Consider the following 21,286-nt stretch of genomic DNA (forward strand, 5'->3'; position numbering starts at 1 on the left):
TGCAGAGCTCCTCACCCCTAACAATGGAGTTTAGAGACTCATGCCATCAAAAAGTACAAAATTCAGATCTAAAATGTCATGAGATACAAAATAAGTCTCTAAAAGTTGTTTAAATACTAAACTAGTAACCTAGGTTTACAGAAAATGAGTAAACTAAGATTGATAGTGCAGAAATCTACTTCTGGGGCCCACTTGGTGTGTGTTGGGGTTGAGAATTAAGCTTCTCACGTGCCTGGGCTATTTTTGGAGTTGAATGCCAAGTTGTAACCTGTTTCTGGCGTTAAACTCCAACTTGCAACCTGTTTCTGGCGCTGAACGCCATACTGCAACATGGAAGTGGCTTTGAACGCCAGTTTACGTCATCTATCTTCGCGCAAAGTATGGACTATTATATATTTCTGGAAAGCTCTGGATGTCTACTTTCCAACCCAATTGAAAGCGCACCAATTGGACTTCTGTAGCTCCAAATAATTTATTCCAAGTGCAGGGAGGTTAGAATCCAACAACATCAATAATCGTTTTTCAGCCTGAATCAGATTTTTGCTCAGCTCCCTCAATTTTAGCCAAAAAATACCTGAAATCACAGAAAAACACACAAACTCATAGTAAAGCCTAGAAATATGATTTTTCCCTAAAAACTAATAAAAATCTACTAAAAACTAACTAAAACATACTAAAATCTACATGAAATTACCCCCAAAAAGCGTATAAAATATCCGCTCATCACATATGCAATGCAATCTATTCTAAATGCAACTACCTAAATGAGTCATGCAATTCTAGTTATTATTCACCTATATATAAAGCATACATGTAGTTAAATTAATTCATATCTTCAAGGAATCATGTATGTACAATTAGGGCCAAATTATATTAAAGCACAATTACAATTGAGTTGAGTTAAGATAGTTCACAACTTGCAAGACAATTAATAGTTAAATATGGACACATGAGAATGAGCTATTGAACCCTCATTGGATTGTGTGTTTACTCTCTAGTCACTCAGTGTTTGGGGTTAATCACTCTCTTCTTTTCTAGTCATGCTTTCTAAAACTTTCTTTTTCCTATAATCAATCAACAATTATTGAATATAGACATACAAAGATCATGAGGTCTTTTCTTAGGTTGTAATGGGGCTGAGGTAAAGGTAAGGATGTATACATAAGGCTAAGTGACCTAACAAAGTGAATCCTTGACTAGTCTAAGATCTCACCTAACATATACATATGTAATTTCATAATTTTTCACCTAGCTACCCAAATCTTTCCACTTTTGTGTTACATGCTCATGCATTTTATTTTTGACTTTTGTCCCATGTGCATTGATTATTATTATTTTTTTCAATGCACATAGTAATTTAATTATTTTGATTTCACATGAGCATGCTTCCCAAATTTTCAAATAACTTATTCAATTTAATTCTTTTTTTTTTATCATCCCATGTTCTCATAAAATTCCCCATACTTAAATTATACAAAATATATATCTTAAGCTAACCAAGGATTCAACTTGGGATTTTTAATTTGTTTTTCTGCTTAAGGCTAGTAATGTGGTTATAAAACAGAAGGGGATTAAAAAGCTCAAGGGGGCTAACAAGGATGGCATAAAAGGTAGGTTTATTTGGGACAAGTGGGCACAAATACAAATAATGGCCTCAATCATCTCTTGGTATGTGATGAGCGGATAATTTGTATGCTTTTTGGCATTGTTTTTAGTATGTTTTTAGTATGATTTAGTTAGTTTTTAGTATATTTTTATTAGTTTTTAGTTAAAATTCACTTTTCTGGACTTTACTATGAGTTTGTGTGTTTTTCTGTGATTTCAGGTATTTTCTGGCTGAAATTGAGGGATCTGAGCAAAAATCTGATCCAGAGACTCAAAAGGACTGCAGATGCTGTTGGATTCTGAACTCCCTGCACTCGAAGTGGATTTTCTGGAGCTACAGAAGCCCAATTGGCGCGCTCTCAACGGCGTTGGAAAGTAGACATCCTGGGCTTTCCAGAAATATATAATAGTTCATACTTTGCCCAAGATTTGATGGCCCAAACCGGCGTTCAAAGTCACCTCAAGAAATTCCAGCGTTAAACGCCGGAACTGGCACCTAATTGGGAGTTAAACGCCCAAACTGGCACTAAAGCTGGCGTTTAACTCCAAGGAGAGTCTCTACACGAAAAAAGTTTCATTGCTCAGCCCAAGCACACACCAAGTGGGCCCGGAAGTGGATTTTTATGTCATTTACTCATCTATGTACTAGTTTTCTATAAGTAGGACCTTTTACTATTGTATTACGGAGACTTTTGGTAGCTATCTTTGTTTTATGCTATCTTAGATCATTGGGAGGCTGGCCATTCGGCCATGCCTAGACCTTGTTCTTATGTATCTTCAACGGTGGAGTTTCTACACACCATAGATTAAGGTGTGGAGCTCTGCTGTACCTCGAGTATTAATGCAATTACTATTGTTCTTCCATTCAATTCCACTTGTTCTTTGTCCAAGATATCACTTGTTCTTCAACTTGATGAAGGTGATGATTGACGCCCATCACCATTCTCACTCATGAACAAGGTGACTGACAACCATTCTTGTTCTACAAGCATCTGAGGCTTAGTGAATATCTCTTGGATTCCCGATTGCACGATGCATGGTTGATCGCCTGACAACCGAGTGCTCGCCTGACAAACGAGCCAACCATTCCGTGAGATCAGAGTCTTCGTGGTATAGGCAAGAACTGATGGCAGCATTCAAGAGAATCCGGAAGGTCTAACCTTGTCTGTGGTATTCTGAGTAGGATTCAATGACTGAATGACTGTGACGTGCTTCAAACTCCTAGCAGGCTAGGGCGTTAGTGACAGACGCAAAAGTATCAATGGATATTATTCCGGCCTGACCGAGAACCGACAGCTGAATTCCGCTATGCCGTGACAGGACATATGCAATCGCTTTCACTGAGAGGATGGGAGGTAGCCACTGACAATGGTGAAACCCTACACAAGCTTGCCATGGAAAGGAGTAAGAAGGGTTGGATGAAGGCAGTAGGAAAGCAGAGAGACGGAAGGGAAGGCATCTTCATACACTTGTCTGAAGTTCTTACACCAATGATATACATAAGTATCACTATCTTTATCTTTATATTATTTTCGTTCATCATCATATACAATTGAGTTTGCCTGACTAAGATTTACATGATGACCATAGCTTGCTTCAATGCTAACAATCCCCGTGGGATCGACCCTTACTCACGTAAGGTATTACTTGGACGACCCAGTGCACTTGCTGGTTAGTTGTGCGAAGTTGTGTAATGCCATGGAATTGAACCACCAAGTTTTTGGAGTTCATGACCAGGGATTATGAGAGTTGTGAAAAGTATTGTTCACAATTTCGCGCACCAAGTTTTTGGCGCCGTTGCCGGGGATTGTTCAAGTTTTGAGCAAGCTTTTGGTAACAATGCCTGGGATTGTTCTAGTTTGGACAACTGACGGTTCATCTTGTTGCTTAGATTAGGTATTTATTTTTTTCGAAATTCTTGAAGATGAATTCTAGAGTTTCATGATGATTTGTTGAAATCTGGCTGGCTGAGAAGCCATGTCTAATCTGATTGGACCGAGGTTTCAACTTATCACCACAAGAGCTTGTTGATTTTAATCAATCTTGCTTTTGGAGCAGTGATCTGCTAAGACTTGGCTGACCTTTGGTCATGTCTAGTGTTTTGGACCGAAGCTTTCTTTGAAAGCTTGGCTGGCTGAGAAGCCATGTCTAATTCCTGGACCGGAGTCTTAGACTAGCATTGCACTGATTCCTGGAATTCTCATTAAGAATTTTGATATCTTTTTCCACTTAATTTTCGAAAAACACAAAAAAATTACAAAATCACAAAAAAAACCAAAAATATTTGATGTTTCTTGTTTGAGTCTAGAGTCTCATCTTAAGTTTGGTGTCAAATGCATGTTTTTGTTATATTTTTCGAATCCATGCATATAGTTCTTTGTTCTAATCTTTGAATTCTATTGACTTGAAGTATTTTGTGTGTCTCATATGCATTCTCATTTCGATAGTGTCAGTAGTATACAAACTGCTAAGTTTGGTGTCCTGCATGCATTGTTGTTTGGTTCTAGTTACATTTTGATTGTTCTTTATTATTAAAAATCCAAAAATATTTTTAATTTGTGTCTTTTCAAGTCAATGATACAAAGAATTGAAGATTCAGAACATACTGCAGAGGAATTATACAGAAAAAGCTGAGCATTCAAAAATGCCCAGTGAAGAAGACAGACTGGCGTTTAAACGCCAGCCAGGGTACCTGGTTGGGCGTTTAACGCCCAAAGAGGTAGCATTTTGGGCGTTAAACGCCAGAATGTATACCATTCTGGGCGTTTAACGCCAGGATGGTGCTAGGAGGAAGATTTTGTTTTCAAATCAATTTTTTTTCAAGTTTTCAAAGTTTTTCAAAACCAAATCTTTTTCAAATCATATCTTTTCAATCAAATGTTTTCAAAATCAATTTCTTTCCTTTTTCAAAGATACTTACCAACAATTAATGATTTGATTAAACATTTTTTGCCTTTTCTATTAAGAAAGGTTTTATGTTTGAATCTTATCTTTTCTTGTTAGGCAAGTCATTAATATTTTTTTTTTAAATTCATATCTTTCCAAATTGTTTTCAAATCATATCTTTTAAAATTGTTTTCAAATCATATCTTTTCAATCACATCTTTTTAAAACCATAACTTTTCAATCAAATCTTTTTAACCTCATCTTTTTCAAAATAGTTTTCAATCAAATCTTTTTGACTTCTAATTTCAAAATCTTTTTCAAAAATCACTTCAATTCTTTCCCACTTTCAATTTTCGAAAATTATCAATCAATTTTTAAAATGTTTTTGACATCTTTCTAATTAATTTTCGAAAATCCTCTTCCCTCCTTCTCACATCCTTCTATTTATGGAGTACTACTCCTTCTTAATGCACAATTTGAACTCTAACTAATCAAGTTCGAATTCTTCTACCTTCTTTTCTTCTATTTTTCTTTTCCTCTGACACTTCAAGGAATCTCTGTACTGTGACATAGAGGATTCCACATTTCTCTTGTTCTCTTCTTTTTCATATGAGCAGGAGCAGAGACAAAGGCATTCTTGTTGAAGCTGACCCTGAACCCGAGAGAACCTTGAAGAGAAAGCTAAGAGAAGCCAAGGCACAACTCTCTTTAGAGGACCTGACCGAATTCTTCAAAGAAGAAGAACACATGGCCGCCGAAAACAATAACAATGCCAACAATGCAAGGAAGGTGCTGGGTGACTTCACTGCACCTACTCCTGATTTTTATAGGAGAAGCATCTCTATTCCTGCCATTGGAGCAAACAACTTTGAGCTTAAGCCTCAATTAGTTTCTCTAATGCAACAGAATTGCAAGTTCCATGGACTTCCAATGGAAGATCCTCATCAGTTCTTAGCTGAATTCTTGCAAATCTGTGACACAGTCAAGACTAATGGGGTAGACCCTGAGGTCTACAGACTGATGCTATTCCCTTTTGCTGTAAGAGACAGAGCTAGAATATGGTTGGATTCTCAACCTAAAGAAAGCCTGGACTCTTGGGAAAAGCTAGTCAATGCCTTCTTGGCAAAGTTCTTTCCACCACAAAGATGGAGTAAGCTTAGAGTGGAAGTCCAAACCTTCAGACAGAAGGATGGAGAATCCCTCTATGAAGCTTGGGAAAGATACAAACAATTAATCAGAAGATGTCCCTCAGACATGCTTTCTGAATGGAGCATCATAGGTATTTTCTATGATGGTCTCTCTGAACTATCTAAGATGTCCTTGGATAGCTCTGCTGGAGGATCTCTTCATCTGAAGAAGACGCCTGCAGAAGCTCAAGAATTGATTGAAATGGTTGCAAATAACCAATTCATGTACACTTCTGAAAGGAATCCTGTGAACAATGGGACTAGTCAGAAGAAAGGAGTTCTTGAGATTGACACTCTGAATGCCATATTGGCTCAGAACAAGATATTGACTCAACAAGTCAATTTGATTTCTCAAAGTCTGTCTGGAATGCAAAATGCACCAAACAGTACTAAGGATGCTTCATCTGAGGAAGAAGCTTATGATCCTGAGAACCCTTCCATGGAAGAGGTGAATTACCTAGGAGAACCCTATGGAAACACCTATAATTCTTCATGGAGGAATCACCCAAATTTCTCATGGAAAAATCAAGAGAGACCTCAACAAGGTTTCAATAATAATGGTGGAAGAAACCGGCTTGGCAATAACAAGCCTTTTCCATTATCTTCTCAGCAACAGACAGAGAGTTCTAAGCAGAGTACTTCTGACTTAGCAACAATGGTCTCTGATCTAATAAAGACCACTCAAAGTTTCATGAATGAAACAAGGTCCTCCATCAGAAATTTGGAAGGACAAGTAGGTCAGCTGAGCAAGAAAGTTACTGAACTCCCTCCTAGCACTCTCCCAAGTAATACAGAAGAAAATCCAAAAGGAGAGTGCAAAGCCATAGACATGGCCGAATATGGAGAGGAAAGAGAGGAGGAGGACGCCATTGAGGAAGACCTCAGTGGGCGTGTACCAATCTCCTCTGAGTTCCTCAATGAGGAACAATGGGAATCTGAGGCTCAAAATGAGACCATAGAGATTCCATTGGACTTACTTCTGCCATTCATGAGCTCTGATGAGTATTCTTCCTCTGAAGAGGATGAGTACGTCACTGAAGAGCAAGTTGCTAAATACCTTGGAGCAATCATGAAGCTAAATGACAAGTTATTTGGAAATGAGACTTGGGAGGATGAACCACCTTTGCTCACCAAAGAACTGGATGACTTGTCTAGGCAGAAACTGCCTCAAAAGAGGCAAGATCCTGGGAAGTTTTCTATACCTTGTACCATAGGCACCATGACCTTCAAGAAGGCCTTGTGTGACTTAGGGTCAAGTGTAAACCTCATGCCCCTCTCTGTAATGGAGAAATTAGGGATCTTTGAGGTGCAAGCTGCAAGAATCTCATTAGAGATGGCAGACAATTCAAGAAAACAAGCTCATGGACTTGTAGAGAATGTTTTGGTGAAGATTGAAGACCATTACATCCCTACTGATTTCATAGTCCTAGAGACTGGGAAGTGCATGGATGAATCCATCATCCTTGGCAGACCCTTCCTAGCCACAGCAAAGGCTGTGATTGATGTTGATAGAGGAGAGTTGATCATTCAAGTGAATGGAGAATCCTTGGTGTTTAAGGCCCAAGGACATCCCTCTATCATCATGGAGAGGAAGCATGAAGAGCTTCTCTCAAAACAGAGCCAAGCAGAGCCCCCACAGTCAAACTCTAAGTTTGGTGTTGGGAGGCCACAACCAAACTCTAAGTTTGGTGTTGAACCCCCACATTCAAACTCTAAGTTTGGTGTTGGGAGGTTCCCACACGGCTCTGAGTATTTCAGAGGCTCCATGAGAGTCCTCTGTCAAGCTAATGACATTAAAGAAGCGCTTGTTGGGAGGCAATCCAATGTTTTATAGTTAACTACTTTCTTTTGTTATTTTATCTTTTTTGTAGGTTGATGATCATAAGAAGTCACAAAAATAATGAAAAAAGCAAAAACAAAATGAAAAACAGGAAGAAAAACAGCACACCCTGGAGGAGAAGAAGCTGGCGTTCAAACGCCAGTAATGCTAGCTGTTGGGCGTTTAACGCCCAGTCTGGCACCATTCTGGGCGTTTAACGCCAGAAAGGGGCACTAGACTGGCGTTAAACGCCAGTAAAGGGCAACAACCTGGCGTTAAACGCCAGGAATGGGCACCAGCCCGGCGTTTAACGCCAGAAATAGCTCAAAACGTGATTTTGAGCAACATTTGGTGCAGGGATGACTTTTCCTTGACACCACAGGATCTGTGGACCCCACAGGACCCCACCATCACTCTCTCTCTTCTTCCCCCATTCACCAATCACCTCAATACCTCTTCCCCAAAAAAAACCTTCACCTATCAAATCCCATCTTTCTCTTCACCACTCACATCCATCCTTCATAAAACCCCACCAACCTCACCCTTCAAATTCAAACCACTTTCCCTCCCAAACCCACCCATCATGGCCGAACCTTTACCCCCCTCTCTCCTATAAATACCATTCTTCAACTCTTCATTTTCACACAACCTAAACACCCTTTCTTACCCTTCTTGGCCGAACACACCACCTTCTCCCTCTTCCTCATTTCTTCTTCTTCTACTCTCTTCTTTCTTCTTTTGCTCGAGGACGAGCAAACATTTTAAGTTTGGTATGGTAAAAGCGTTGCTTTTTCGTTTTTCCATAACCATTTATGGCATCCAAGGCCGGAGAAACCTCTAGAAAGAGGAAAGGGAAGGCAAAAGCTTCCACCTCCGAGTCATGGGAGATGGATAGATTCCTCTCAAGGGTGCATCAATACCACTTCTATGAAGTTGTGGCCTTGAAGAAGGTGATCCCCGAAGTCCCTTTTTTCACTCAAAAAGGGTGAATATCCGGAGATCCGCCATGAGATGCGAAGAAGAGGTTGGGAAGTACTTACCAACCCCATTCAACAAGTCGGAATCTTGATGGTTCAAGAGTTCTATGCCAATGCATGGATCACCAAGAACCATGACCAAAGTGTGAACCCGAATCCAAAGAATTATCTCACTATGGTTCGGGGGAAATACTTGGATTTTAGTCCGGAGAGTGTGAGGGTGGCGTTCAACTTGCCTATGATGCAAGGAGATGAGCATCCTTACACTAGAAGGGTCAACTTTGATCAAAGGTTGGACCAAGTCCTCACAACCATATGTGAAGAGGGCGCACAATGGAAGCAAGATTCAAGAGGAAAGCCGGTTCAATTGAGAAGGCATGACCTCAAGCCCGTGGCTAGAGGATGGTTAGAGTTCATACAACGCTCAATCATTCCTACTAGCAACCGGTCCGAAGTTACTCTAGACCGGGCCATCATGATTCATAGCATCATGATTGGAGAAGAAATAGAGGTTCATGAGGTTATAGCCCAAGAACTCTATAAGGTGGCGGACAAGACCTCCACCTTGGCAAGGTTAGCCTTTCCTCACCTCATTTGTCACCTCTGTTATTCAGTTGGAGTTGACATAGAAGGAGATACCCCCATTGATGAGGACAAGCCCATCACCAAGAAAAGGATGGAGTACACAAGAGACCCCTCTCATCAAGAGATCCCTGAGATTCCTCAAGGGATGCACTTTCCTCCACAAAATTATTGGGAGCAACTAAACACCTCCCTAGGAGAGTTGAGTTCCAACATGGGACAACTAAGGGTGGAGCATCAAGAACACTCCATTCTCCTCCATGAAATTAAAGAAGACCAAAGAATCATGAGGGAGGAGCAACAAAGACAAGGAAGAGACATTGAGGAGCTCAAGCACTCCATAGGATCTTCAAGAGGAAGGAAGAGCCGCCATCACTAAGGTGGACCCGTTCCTTGATTTCCTTGTTCTTTATTCTTCTGTTTTTCGAATTTTTGTGCTTTATGTTATCCATGTTTGTGTCTTGTGATCATTAGTGTCTTAGTGTCTATGCCTTAAAGTTATGAATGTCCTATGAATCCATCACCTTTCTTTAATAAAAACGTGCTTAATTGAAAAGGAAAGAATTGCATGAATTCTGAATTTTATAATAGTTTAATTATTTTGATGTGGTGGCAACACTTTTGTTCTCTGAATGTATGCTTGAACAGTGCATATGTCTTTTGAATTTGTGGTTCATGAATGTTGGCTCTTGAAAGAATGATGAAAAAGGAGACATGTTACTGAGGATCTGAAAAAATCATAAAAAAAATGATTCTTGAAGCAAGAAAGAAAGCAAGCAAAAACCGAAAAAAAAAAATTATTCGAAAAAAAAAAAGCGAAAAAAAGAAAAGAAAAAAAAAAGAGAAAGAATAAGAGTTGTGATCCAAGGCAAATAAGAGTGTGCTTAAGAACCCTGGACACCTCTAATTGGGGACTTTAGCAAAGCTGAGTCACAATCTGAAAAGGTTCACCCAATTATGTGTCTGTGGCATGTATGTATCCGGTGGTAATACTGGAAGACAGAGTGCTTTGGGCCACAGCCAAGACTCAATAAATGGCTATGTTCAAGAATCATCATACTTTACTAGGAGAATCATTAACACTATCTGGATTCTAAGTTCCTAAAGAAGCCAATCATTCTGAATTATAAGGGATAAAGTGAGATGCCAAAACTATTCAGAGGCAAAAAGGTAAAAGCCCCGCTCATCTAATTAATACTAATCTTCATAGATGTTTTTGGAGTTCATTGCATATTCTCTTCTTTTTATCTTATTTGATCTTCAGTTGCTTGGGGACAAGCAACAATTTAAGTTTGGTGTTGTGATGAGCGGATAATTTGTATGCTTTTTGGCATTGTTTTTAGTATGTTTTTAGTATGATTTAGTTAGTTTTTAGTATATTTTTATTAGTTTTTAGTTAAAATTCACTTTTCTGGACTTTACTATGAGTTTGTGTGTTTTTCTGTGATTTCAGGTATTTTCTGGCTGAAATTGAGGGATCTGAGCAAAAATCTGATCCAGAGACTCAAAAGGACTGCAGATGCTGTTGGATTCTGACCTCCCTGCACTCGAAGTGGATTTTCTGGAGCTACAGAAGCCCAATTGGCGCGCTCTCAACGGCGTTGGAAAGTAGACATCCTGGGCTTTCTAGCAATATATAATAGTCCATACTTTGCCCAAGATTTGATGGCCCAAACCGGCGTTCAAAGTCACCTCAAGAAATTCCAGCGTTAAACGCCGGAACTGGCACCTAATTGGGAGTTAAACGCCCAAACTGGCACTAAAGCTGGCGTTTAACTCCAAGAAGAGTCTCTACACGAAAAAAGCTTCATTTCTCAGCCCAAGCACACACCAAGTGGGCCCGGAAGTGGATTTTTATGTCATTTACTCATCTATGTACTAGTTTTCTATAAGTAGGACCTTTTACTATTGTATTACGGAGACTTTTGGTAGCTATCTTTGTTTTATGCTATCTTAGATCATTGGGAGGCTGGCCATTCGGCCATGCCTAGACCTTGTTCTTATGTATCTTCAACGGTGGAGTTTCTACACACCATAGATTAAGGTGTGGAGCTCTACTGTACCTCGAGTATTAATGCAATTACTATTGTTCTTCCATTCAATTCCACTTGTTCTTTGTCCAAGATATCACTTGTTCTTCAACTTGATGAAGGTGATGATTGACGCCCATCACCATTCTCACTCATGAACAAGGTGACTGACAACCATTCTTGTTCTACAAGCATCTGAGGCTTAGTGAATATCTCTTGGATTCCCGATTGCACGATGCATGGTTGATCGCCTGACAACCGAGTGCTCGCCTGACAAACGAGCCAACCATTCCGTGAGATCAGAGTCTTCGTGGTATAGGCAAGAACTGATGGCAGCATTCAAGAGAATCCGGAAGGTCTAACCTTGTCTGTGGTATTCTGAGTAGGATTCAATGACTGAATGACTGTGACGTGCTTCAAACTCCTAGCAGGCTAGGGCGTTAGTGACAGACGCAAAAGTATCAATGGATATTATTCCGGCCTGACCGAGAACCGACAGCTGAATTCCGCTATGCCGTGACAGGACATATGCAATCGCTTTCACTGAGAGGATGGGAGGTAGCCACTGACAATGGTGAAACCCTACACAAGCTTGCCATGGAAAGGAGTAAGAAGGGTTGGATGAAGGCAGTAGGAAAGCAGAGAGACGGAAGGGAAGGCATCTTCATACACTTGTCTGAAGCTCTTACACCAATGATATACATAAGTATCACTATCTTTATCTTTATATTATTTTCGTTCATCATCATATACAATTGAGTTTGCCTGACTAAGATTTACAAGATGACCATAGCTTGCTTCAATGCTAACAATCCCCGTGGGATCGACCCTTACTCACGTAAGGTATTACTTGGACGACCCAGTGCACTTGCTGGTTAGTTGTGCGAAGTTGTGTAATGCCATGGAATTGAACCACCAAGTTTTTGGAGTTCATGACCAGGGATTATGAGAGTTGTGAAAAGTATTGTTCATAATTTCGCGCACCAGTATGCATCTATATTCTATAATTGGACATATAGATTTAAAACAAAATAAAGATTGCAAGCATAGAAAAGAAGTGTAAAACACACAGAAATGAAATTTATGGTTTGATATAACCATACAATTAAGCTCAAAACTCACGGGCTGTGTGTTCTTTAAGCTCAAAAATCACATATCAATTATGTATGTCATGCAAGTAGAAATTAAGAGTTTCCATTCAACTCAATGTAAATCTTTAAGGTGCCCCTTAAAATCTTAGTGTTTCTCCTTGATGAAATATTGTTAACTAACTAACATGTAATGTTATATATACAAGGTGTATGGATTGTTTTAATATACTATGGTTCCTAGCTTACTCTTTCCATTTTTCAATTAAACCAAACTATCATATGCTAAAAAGGGTAAACTATACTAATTAATCCACTTAATACATAACTAGTAAACTAAGGTGTAAATTAAGCTAAAATATCCAAGATATATATAGCCCAAAGTGCAGAATGCAAAAGTACAACAAAGGCAAAAAAAAGAAAAAAGTGCAAATAAAATACAAAAAATGAACAAAATAAGATAAGAGTCTGTAGTGGTTCACCAAAAAATATGCCAAAGATGGCAACCTCCCCACACTTAAATAATAGCATCGTCCTCGATGCTCACTCAAACTGGGTGTGAAGAAGTGTCATCTCCGGAAGGGTGGGCTGCCGGTGTCTCGGTAGTGGTCTGAAGATCTGCAGTCTCTGTGAGTGTAGGAGGAGCGGTCTACTGAAGCGGAGGCTCTGTCTGTAAAGGAATGTCCGGATCAGCGGCCTGTAGCTGGTGGTACTCCTCATGATGTGGGTCAGTGTGCTCGAGACCTCCCTGCTCAGCCTGGGTAGGTGACTCCTCCTCATGATCGCTTGCCTCCTCCTCAGATGTGTCTGATGGTATGTCGAGCTTGGAGGGAATGTCGCCACCGGATCGGATCATCAGCTTGAGGTGCTCATAGCGTCGCTTGTGGCGACGCTCAGACCTCTCATAATGTTGCCTGTTGCGATGTTTGGACCTCTCAAAGTGCTGCTGGTGGTGGCGCTCCATCTGGTCTAAGCGGTCAAAGAGTCGGTGCACCAGAAGGTAGACGGGCTCAGGAGCAGGTGGGTGTGAAGTGGGAGGTGCTGGGGCAGTAGAAGCAGAAGGAGCAGCTGAAGATGTAGCTGCCTCAGCAGAGTCAGTGAGAAATGGAGGTCGGTAGCCAAAAGCCTGAAACTTCTGACTGTGAGGGATGATCTTCCTGCAGTCTGCGGCCGATGGCTTTTCATCAGCAACCTCCCAAGGTACCTCAGCTTGGCGACCCAACTGTGTAATTAGGAATGGAAAAGGGAGGGTGCCTCTGACATGGACTCTGGTCATGTAATGCCGGATGAAGCGGGGTAGATATAAGTCCTTACCCGTCATCACACACCAGATGAGGGTAGTCATAGCAGCTGGCACCTCCGTCTCATGGGTGCTCGGCATCACGTAGTTACTCAGAATCTGTTGCCATAGCCGAGCCTCATCATTCAGATATATTAGCCTGATTCTCTTGGGTACCACTGTGCTCTTTTCCATGACCCATGGAACAGTAGGATCAAGAGTGATATCCTGTTTCACTGCATCCCAATCAAACCTCAGGAATCTCATATCCTCCTCAGCTTTCTGGTAACCGTCTGGCTGATCTGATTTAGGTGGGAGCTGGAGGATGTCTTCAATTGCTTCTTCAATAACCAGAACTTGCTTGCTTCTGAGCTGTACTGCATCCAGGGATGATAAAAAGTAGTTACAGTAGAATTTTCTGACCCAGGATGAGTTGATCTCAGTCAAGTTTCTCTCCAGGAAGAACCAGCCTCTTTGTTTAATTTGGTCTGAAATGTACTGCCGGAGTTCTTCTGGAATTTTGAGTGTCCTCTCTTGGTGCAGGTTCCTGGATGTGGCAAAAACTGGGTACTTCAGCTCACGGTATTTGTTTGCAAATTTCACCAGGTTAGCCACAGGTACCAACTGATCAGCCTTTTCTTGTGGGGAAAAGTTCTTTTCCCGCCAGGAATTATTATGTAAGATGCCAAGGATGGATAGAGAGGATTCGCCTCTTTTCCTTTTGCTAGTGGTTGCTTTGCCCTTTCCTTTTCTATGAGGGTCAGACATCCTGAAAAGTAAAAATTTCAGGATATAATTGGAGAATAAAAGCAGGAAAACAAGTAGGTAGATAGGATAATAGTAATATAAGCACAGAGTGGCAAAAGAGCAAGAGAAGCATGAATTGAGTCAAATAAAGTGCATTCGGGATTGTGTTCAGTTGAAAAAGTATAAAAAGAAAAATGACAATCCAAAATACATGATAAGTGAAATTCATGTTAATAAGGAAAAACAATGATCATGCCTTGAGTTTAAAGTGAAAGTAGGCAGGTAAAAAGAGAAGGTAGAAAGTTAGAAAGGTTAATAAGTGAAAAAGAAAGTTAGAAAGTGAAAGCAGTGAGTCAGTAAAAAGAGAGTTAGAGTAAGTGGCATGATGATTGGTTTCCTAGTTAACAAGAAATCCACAAATTGAAAGAATAAGCAACTCATATTCAAGCAAGGTTTGCAGTTAATTGATGATAATTCATATAGGTCAGGGAAGTAGAAAAAGGAGAATGAAATCATCAATGATGCAAAGTATTAACCAGGGAATCAAATGGAATAAGAATGATAGCCCGTGCATTCATGAATTGGTTTGGTTGTAGCCAAGTAGTAGAAAATTCAAAATTGCCAGAACCAATACATGAATGAAAAAAATGAAATAATTTGCAAAAAATTGGGTAGCATTCCGGCTAAAATAGGATGTTTCTGGAAAATACATAACAAGATAGATCAGTACATATAAAATTTAAATAATGCTGCAAAGAGACATAATAATATGAACATGAAATACAGTGTAACAGCAGCATGCAATAGGAAGAACAGCATATGAACAGACTTAATATCACAGCTAGGTCGAAATTGCGAAATAGATAAACAGGTAACAAGAACGGCACAATTATCGGGCCTAAATCCACTAACCACAACTAACTAGGAATGATTAAGAAATCGGTAGATGGCGGAACCTGGTATGTGTATGAACAAGGGATAGGGCAGAGGGAAGGTGGTGGTGTTGCGGCGGCGCTGGGAGGGAGCACGGTGGTGCGGCGGTGGAGCAGGGGCGGGATAGGGTAACGGAAGGGAGGGAGAGGGGGAAAAAAGAGGGGTGAGTGTTTTGGGGCTATTGTGGGTGGCGGCGCTGGAAGGGGTGCTCGGCGGTGGAGGTGGCGGCATGGTGGTTTGTGGTCGCGGGTAGGGGCAGTGGTAGAGGAGGTGGTTGAGAGGGAAGGGAGGGGTTGAAGAAGAGAAGGGAGAGAGAGAGGGGGTGTTGCGGTGGTGGCGCGGTGGTCTGGGTGGCTGGGGGTGGTGGTTGGTGGTGGCTGGGGGAGGAAAGTTGTAGAGGGGGGAGGAGAGGGGGGTGGCTGGGGTTTGGGGCGCGATGGGTTAGGGTTCGCGTGGTTTGGGGTTAGTGATCGCAAATCCACGCGAACGCGTGGAGCACGCGATCGCATGAGTAAGGTGAAGAAGGGGTGTGACGCGGTTGCGTGATTGACGCGATTGCGTAGGTTGGGAAAAGATGAGTGACGCGGACGCGTGAGGCACACGAACGCGTCACGGTGAATGGTGCTAGACGCACAGTTCCAACATCATTTTCGCGCAACTCTCTGTTTCCATTTAGGGGGCCATAGAATCCACGCGACGCGAACGCATCGCTCACGCTTTCGCGTGGGGTGGGTGTAGTGCAAGTGAGGCGTTCGCATCCGTTTTGTGCCAAACGCACACTAGCCGCACGATTTCAGCACAACTTTCTGGGCGTTGGATCTTTTCGCCGATGTCCATTCCACGCCCACGCGTGGCCTGCGCGCTCGCGTGGTGCAATTTTTTTATGTAGTATGCAGAATGCAAAATGCAATGAATGTCATGCGAAAATTTCAGGTTCAATCAAAATTCAAAAACAGAGTAAAATGGAAAAGGGACGATCATACCATGGTGGGTTGTCTCCCACCTAGCACTTTTAGTTAAAGTCCTTAAGTTGGACGTGTGATGAGCTTTTCTGTTATGGTGGCTTGTGCTTGAATTCATCCAGAAATCTCCACCAGTGTTTGGAATGCCAGCATCCTCCAGGGTCCCAAACAAGGTACGTAAAGCCCTTAGGTAAGTTCAAACATGCTTCAAGGCTCCCGGAGTGTTGAATGTCAGAATAGATTCTAGGATCCCAAACTTTGCTTTTACACCCGTTTTTGTCTTGATTTGCATTTTTCCAGCTGGGTGATGAGCAATCTGAGTTCTCACTGCAGTGACCAAACAGCTTCCGAAATCCTTTCAATGGAGCTTGACACCAATCTCTGCACCTCAACTTGAAGTGTGAAACCTCATTGAATCTTGCATACCAACTCTGAGTGCGAGTCATTTCCCTTTTGCTTTTAAAGCCGCAGAGAGCTCTAAGCTGGCCATCTGTCTCAAGTAAACCATATTCAAGTGGAAAAGTAAAGATGAAAGTTAAGGATTTTACCCACTTGAAGTTTGTATTGGGCGGTAATGGCCTTGGGATAGGTGTTTCCAGTGGTTCTGCAAGCTCTACTCCCTTGTGGTCTTCAGTGAATTCCTCCACTTCTTTGCAAATTTCTTCCATTTTAAGCATGTCTTTATCAAAGTCATCGATATCTTCCTCATCACTTGAGTCATAATTGGGAGGTAGAGAAAAGTCTACCTCTGCATCATCTTCGTATTCACTTGGGGAAGATTCTTCTATCTCAAAGAATTCACTTGTGGATGCAAGTTCATTACCAAGAGAACTCGACTCTTGATTATCATGATCAAGGAAACTTGCGTCTTGGGTTATTCCATCCAATTCTTCATAAGATACCTGCTTTGGAGGCTGTGCAATATCCTCCTTAGCGTCAATTGTAACATCCTTGACAGGGTCTTCCATAACTCTGGGTTCCCGTGGAGGTTCAGCATCTCCTAAATCTTCAACCAACTCTTCTTCTTCTATAATGACAGCGTCCTCTACTTGTTCCAGTACGAAGTTATGCTCTACGCTGTCCACTGGAGTTTCTAGTGTCTCCTTCATGCTGCGTTCTTCATTAGATTCCCCACATGAAGTTATGGGAGTTCCTTGAGTGTCCGAACGTCTGAAAGATAATTGATTTATTGCTTGCTCCAGTTGATGAAGGGTTGCATGAAATTGGTCTACTGATTCTTCGAAGCGAACCTGTGATTCTTGGCTTGATGGATATGGACATGGTGCATAGGGGAGTGGTGGTTCTTGAGAGTAATTGGATTGGCGTTGGGGTGGATAAGGATCATACGGTGGCGAATGGTGAAAAGAAGCTTGTGAGTGTGGTGGTTCGAAGCTATGTTGAGAGGATGGTCTCTGAGCATAGGGTGGGACTTGTTGGTAGATACAAGGGAGTCCACCATATCTATCGGCTTGGTATGCATCGTAGAATGGTCCTTGTCAATGATATCTAGGAGGGTGTTGTTGCCTAAAGGGTTGATCAGATCCTCTTGCCTCCATCCATCTTTGATTGCTTTGACCGTGATGCATAGTCCTGTTATAGCTTCCATTTCTTTCAACAAAATTAGAACCAAACTCAAAGCGAGAGGGGTGAGAACTCATAGTAGTTATTAGAAATAAGAAGAAAAAATGAAAACAAATAAACAAGTAAAAGAAAAATATTTACAATAACCAATAATAAGGTACACGTTTGCAATTCCCCGGCAATGGCGCCATTTTGAAGAATGGATTTCCTATCGGTAAAGAAATATAAAAATATGATTGCGTTGTAAGTATAGCTTCTAAACCAACGGAAAATTCTTTCTTACAAACGTTTGGTTGTCACAAGTAACAAACCCAATAAAATTTATAAATCGAAGTATTCAAACCTCGGGTCGTCTTCTTAAGGAATTACAGGGAAGTATGTTTTACTATTGGTTATGGAAAACATTGTTATTGGGTTTTGAAAAGGTTTTGAACAAGAGAAATGGATTGCGGGAATTAATAAATTACTAACTAAGAAATCTCTTGGAAAAGTATGAAAACTAGAAGTCCTATCCTAGTTATCCTTATCAATGGTGATGGGAATTATATTTTTGCTCCCACTAAGTCAACCTCTAACTATGAAGGTAAGTTAAGTGGACAAATCAATTTAACACCTAAAGTCCTAGTCAACTCCTAGGGAAAGACTAGAGTTATAGGAATCTAAATTAATCAGCAAAGATAGTAATTACCAATCACGATGAGTTTGACAACTCAAGAGTTACCAATTAATCAACCAAAGCCAAAAGGGAAAATAAATCATAAATAGAGCAAAATAATCATGAGTCTGAAATACTTTAAAGTGTATTAATTAAGAAAATCATAACATGAATGGTCCATAAGCCAATTTGGCAACATAAATAATTAACAAATAAGAGAAGTCAAAATAAAGGAATATTGAACCTGATATGAAGGTGAGATAATCCTAAAATTAAGAGAAATTCTAAATCCTAAATCCTAATCCTTAAGAGAGAAGAGAGAACCTCTCTCTCTAAAAACTACATCTAAATTATGAAAAGTGAAATATGAATGTATGTTCTATCATGCATTATTCTTCAGTCTCCTCTTTAATGGATGGATTCCTCCATTTATAACCCTTTAATCTATGTTCTCTGGCTTTGGATTTGGACCAAAAAGGGCTCAGAAGTCGCTGGGGCCGACTTCTGCAAATTATGCAGATCGCGCACGTCACGCGTCCGCGTGGGTCACGCAGTTGCATCATCTGGAGTGTTGCTCTTCCACGCGGTCACATCAGTCATGCGTACGCGTCAGTTGTGTTTCACAAGTCACGCGTTCGCGTCGTCCATGCGCTCACGTCGATGCTAATTTACGCAAAGCACGCGTTCGCGTCGTCCATGCGGACGCGTCGCTGCCAGTTTCTTCAAAAACTCCGATTTGTGCTTTCCTTCCATTTTTGTATGTTTCCTTTCCATCCTTTAAGTCATTCCTGCCCTATAAAATCTGAAAGTACTCAACACACAAATCACGGCATCGAATGGTAATAAAGGATAATTAAATTTGATTATTTTAAAGCATAGGAAACATGTTTTATCATATGTCATATTCTAAGGAAGGAATTGTAAAACCATGCAAATTCATATGAATAAGTAGGTGAAGAGTTGATAAAATCATTCAATTTAAGCACAAGATTTATCATAAAATAGTGGTTTATCAGCTACCGGCGGTAGGTAAGACCAGAGGATTCCTTCACGGGAAAGGAGAGAAAAAAGGGTAGAGGAAAGGAGAAAGGGGGTTAGGGTTGCATTCTGATAAATGAAATTGGATTGGGGTTAGGGTTGTATTTTAAAATTAAGGGAATTTTTATAATTTTAATTTTTTTAGTTTCTACATTTATTTCAAACTAAACAGCATACTGAGACATAATTCAATCTTGTACACTTCTACACCAAAAACAATATTGAGATTTATTTCTGTTTCTGTCTTTCAGTCTCTGTCTCTCAATCTCAGTCTTTCAGTATCTTTCTCTCTACCAAACGCTACTATATGGATGTAATGGATCAAGGATAAAATTCTAATTGATTAGGATTGCCAAAATATTTATTACGATTAATAGAAGATGTAATTCGTTATTATTTTTGTTTTTCATTATTAATAAACATGATAGATAAATAATAAAATAATAATTTATAAAATAAAAAATAGCTTTTATAATTAAAGAGTAAAGTATTGTTTTTGTCCCCAACGTTTGAGGTAAATCCTATTTGTGTCCCTAACGTTTAAATCATCCTATTTGTATCCCTAACGTTTGTAAAATTGATTCAATGTTATCCTATCGTCAATTACACATCATGAACGCTTTAATTTGAGTTTTAAAAATCTCTTCTTAAAGTTAGAATACAAATGTTTGGGATAGAATCGATGATCGACTCCGAAAAATAGCTCATCAAAAGTTGAAACTAATTCCTACAACATTTACATAATTCACTTTTCTAGGAACATAATTGAATCTAAACACAAATAGTGGATATAATATTAAAATCGAACACATCCAAGTGAGACCTAATTGAGAATGAATGCATCCAAATGAGAATAATTGAAAAATATAATCTGATTTGTTTATATAATTGATAGTAGGATAACATTGAATTACTTTTAGAAAGAAGTGAAATTGAATTACTTTTAGAGTCAATCTGCCACATATTTGTTTTAGAAAGAAGTGAAATTGATTCTTCATTCTTCACAAATCTCAAATTTGTTTTAAAATTTTTTTTTTTTTTTTGATAATGCCCAAGTAATAAGTCGTTTTTGGCACCAAGTGATAACTTTTTCAAAAACATGTATAGTTGTATACCATCCTTTATTTTGCCTAGTGACTAGCATGTGTGTTTCTTTTGGGCTCATTTGCATTGCAATCAGCCAATCACTACAAAGAAAAATGTCGTGCAACCCAATCAGGGTTACTTCCCTGACAAAAATTTAAAGAAAACAATCAAGATATTACTTCTAATTCTTTATATCAAAGAGAGTAAAAATCAAGTTGGTTAATCTAGTGGTTATTTTATTAGTATGCTTAAGTAAGTATTGAGAGTTTGAATCCTACTTTATATATACAGCAATTCATTGGTCAGTGACAAACTCTTAAACAAAACTCTAATCTGCAACAAATTAGTTCTTGACTTGCCAAATTGAAGAATACTGTGAGAAACTTATATATATATATATATATATATATATATATATATATATATATATATATATATATATATATATATATATATATATATAACTTACCTTTGTTAAGTGATCAATTTATTTCTCTATTTAAGATTTTTAAATAATTTTTGGTTTTGATTATGATTTATGAAATATACCTCATAGTTAAGTACTTGATTTTGGTTAGTATTATAAGATGCTATTTGTCGAGTTCGATCTCCGTCATAAAAATGTAAATTAGTCATTTGTTTTAATTTTTTCTTTATGTAAATTTAAGTCTCATAATTAGTTCGTCTAAAACATTATCATATTTTTCTCTCAAATTTATCAACGCTATAAGAAAATAGAAACTTTCATAATACTCATTCGAAGATTTTTTTTTTTTCATAAAAGATATATAACACTATTTACAAGTATATGAAGTACCACCAATTTATAGT

At 39.5% G+C, this 21,286-nt stretch overlaps 1 non-coding gene across 1 annotated transcript; it reads right to left on the minus strand.

Annotated features, from left to right (window-relative positions):
- Positions 1-5,643: 5,643 nt before the first annotated feature.
- Positions 5,644-5,751, minus strand: LOC130952377 (small nucleolar RNA R71). Its single transcript, XR_009074562.1, has one exon. It is a non-coding gene; the product is annotated as a small nucleolar RNA R71 (small nucleolar RNA).
- Positions 5,752-21,286: the final 15,535 nt, after the last annotated feature.

Source organism: Arachis stenosperma, chromosome 1, assembly GCF_014773155.1.
Source record: "Arachis stenosperma cultivar V10309 chromosome 1, arast.V10309.gnm1.PFL2, whole genome shotgun sequence".
Taxonomy (NCBI): Eukaryota; Viridiplantae; Streptophyta; class Magnoliopsida; order Fabales; family Fabaceae; genus Arachis; species Arachis stenosperma.